This window comes from Rutilus rutilus, assembly GCF_951802725.1.
Source record: "Rutilus rutilus genome assembly, chromosome: 15".
In the NCBI taxonomy this organism is placed as follows: domain Eukaryota; kingdom Metazoa; phylum Chordata; class Actinopteri; order Cypriniformes; family Leuciscidae; genus Rutilus; species Rutilus rutilus.
In genome coordinates, this window is record NC_140220.1 from 13,885,472 (window position 1) to 13,888,395 (window position 2,924).

The 2,924-nt window shown below is 38.9% G+C and overlaps 1 long non-coding RNA gene across 1 annotated transcript; it reads right to left on the reverse strand.

Moving 5' to 3' along the window:
- Positions 1-1,117: 1,117 nt before the first annotated feature.
- Positions 1,118-2,358, reverse strand: LOC311305324. The gene is made up of 3 exons (XR_014629992.1): positions 2,147-2,358; positions 2,001-2,066; positions 1,118-1,581 (listed from the first exon to the last, which is right to left on the reverse strand). It is a non-coding gene; the product is annotated as an uncharacterized lncRNA (long non-coding RNA).
- Between the last annotated feature and the right edge of the window lie 566 nt (positions 2,359-2,924).

A 2,924-nucleotide genomic window follows, 5' to 3' on the forward strand; every position in this document is an offset into this window, starting at 1 on the left:
ACAGTTCCATAAGCAGAGTCAAGGATTTGGAGATAGCTTGAAGGGGCCGTTTCTGGTCGAAGATGTTTCACCATATCTGCCGCTGGAGGTAACAAACTGTCCAATATCTTCCTGGTACGCTGCAGATCTGAAACAGCGGGATCTTTCAACAGAAGTGTAACGCCAGAGCACCAAGTTTCATAATCAATCTCATGTTGTGGTCTTGGAATTCGTCCAGAAAATGTCCTGAGTCTTTGAGAGGAAGCATGCATTGCAGTGTCATCACTTTTCATAATGTGCTCAACCACATAACGTTGTACCTGTGGTGGATTAATGTCCGGCATGGCTGGCCTTGAAGGTTGTGGCGTATACGTGGCAGCTGAATCGAGGCAGACTCGTTGTTGTTTCCCCTCAGGGACTGGCTCTGGAACATCTGCTCCAGGTGTCACAACAGCACCATCAGGAGTCTTCAGTTGTGAGAGTCCCGGCTCGAGCTGGCTGAAAGACTGCCCCAGCAGAGACATCACACTTTTAAGAACATCGGTGTAATTCTGACCTGTAAGTTTAGCTACATTCTTCAAGTCGCTAAGATAACTTTGCGTTTTAGCTTCAGTCTCCAAATTCGAACAAGCGAGTGACAGCTCTTCGATCTCATATGTCACTTTTCCAGTTTGACAAATATATACATACGGTAAGATTTTGTACAACCCAACCAATGTATTTCCTGACTCAAACTCAACAATCATACAATTATGAAAAACACTATCGGGTTCTTGGACAACTTCAAATTTGGATACAGCGCCATACTGTTCCAAAAAATCAACAACTTCTTTGTCAGTGTCCGCATTCATTACATATTTAACCAACACCGAGTTAGGTATCTTAATCTCATACTGTGCCAAAATGTCCATTTCCATAAAGGAAAAAAAACCTGAAAATCAAAGAAAACAATATGCAAATTAACAAAATTATACAGCTCTGTACAACTCTCTCCTGGCTGGCTCGCCAAATTACTGTACCATATGTGTGCTAATAATATTTGAGAAAATTATAAAACTTCATATAGCAGGTTAATCGATCAGAAGATTCTAATAAACGACTCTGGGAGAGAGTTGACAAATTGAGATCAAAAACCATATAGGATATAATACATATATTTTCAACAAACAAACAATGAAACATTAAATTTGAATGGCCATTCATAAACAAATGCGCAGAAAGACAATAAATTAATGTACGTCACAATGTCAACATGATCAGGCAATCATCTAATAACTACGACCAATATCAGTTCATAGTTTAAGTCATCATCAGTCCATTAGTACAATATCCCCACCCACCCATAGTTCATTAAACCCACACTGGGTATTGATATCAGGGTCCAGAGGGTTTACAGTGAAATAATCTGTGAAAAGGATGAGGTGTGCTGCAGTGGGCAATGAGTAGGAGCGGTGTGGGGAAATAAGTTCATGGGCTGCAAGGAGCCCCCTACCGGCCTAGCAGGAGTAGCTCAGTCTTCAGACTGTGTAAAAACAGTCTCTATATGGGCTCACAGGCTTGAGGCCTGCTCCTTTGGTTAGCTCGCCATCAAAATCACCTGGCCTGGTTAACACAAAGCCATTGTTTCAAATAAATAAACAAAAATCAATTAATACAAAAACAATTCAACGTGCACACATTCAATTAAATAGCACTATTTGTACTATAACAAATTAAATATACAAGTTCCCAAAAAAAGTATAAAAATATACAATATAAACCATAAATCACATCCAAAGTCCTAATAAACATTAAACAAAAACTAATCTGAATGTTTCAACAAAATACAAACAGTACAAAAGAAAGAAATATAATCATATTCCAGGTCAAATATAAAGTGCTTAGTGCCACAAAGTATAACATATTAATTTTGGCACAGATAGATTTCCTTATAAGTGTATAATGTCGATGAATGAGTAAAACACAGATCTAATACCACTGAGATAGCAGCTAGACGAACAGTAACAATTCACAACACTCACCAATTCCATAGATCACACTCCTCACATACACTCGTTTACTACAGCTTAGATCACAGTAAACGGCTCCTGAGATCGTAACACACACACAATCAATAAATGCCAAGTAGGATCACATAACAGAAAACATCAGAACCACCCTAACTGACCTGCAGCTCTACCCACATCGGCGTCCCACTGCGTCTGCCATGCTCCCTACCTCGGCGCACTTTACTTCCTGTAAACCGCGGCAGGTCACGTGACCTCACGCAGTCACGTGATTGGACGCAGAGACTCTCGCGAAAGTATGACAAAACATCGCGAGATTTGACTGGGAGAACCAATATGTAGATAGGAGAAAATTACTTATTAAATTAAATCAATAACTAAGAAATCCTATTCAGGATGTATGACCTGGGTTACACGGGACTGAGCTTTGTTTTTGAAAGACTGCTCAGAGTATTTTGTTTTCCTGCGCAAACCGATTTCTTTGGAACTGTAGAATCATTTTTCCACGATTCTAAGGAACTTTGGATTCTCCGAACTGAATCAGTGAATCAAATCTTTTGAATCGAATCTTTTGAATCAAATATTCCAAACGAACTTGAACTGAACTTTTTGAACTCAACCTTTTGGACTGAACAGTTCAAACGAGTCTTTTGAACTGATTTAATTGAACTGTTTTCTTCTGAACTGTTTGTTTACACATTTTGTTCAATCCCGATGAGTTATTTTTGAATGTGATCCAGTGAACTGTCCAATTTTACAATTGTGAACATTTGTAAATGTTTATGGGGTTGTATTTGATATTGATATTGAAGGTGTAGTATTTTAGGAATCCTTATAGCCTAGAGCAGGAGTCACCAACCCGTCGATCTTGGAAGCATTTTAAGTCGATCGCGAAGAGTTTTCAAAATCAGAGAAAAGGCCTTAAAAACTGCTAGATCT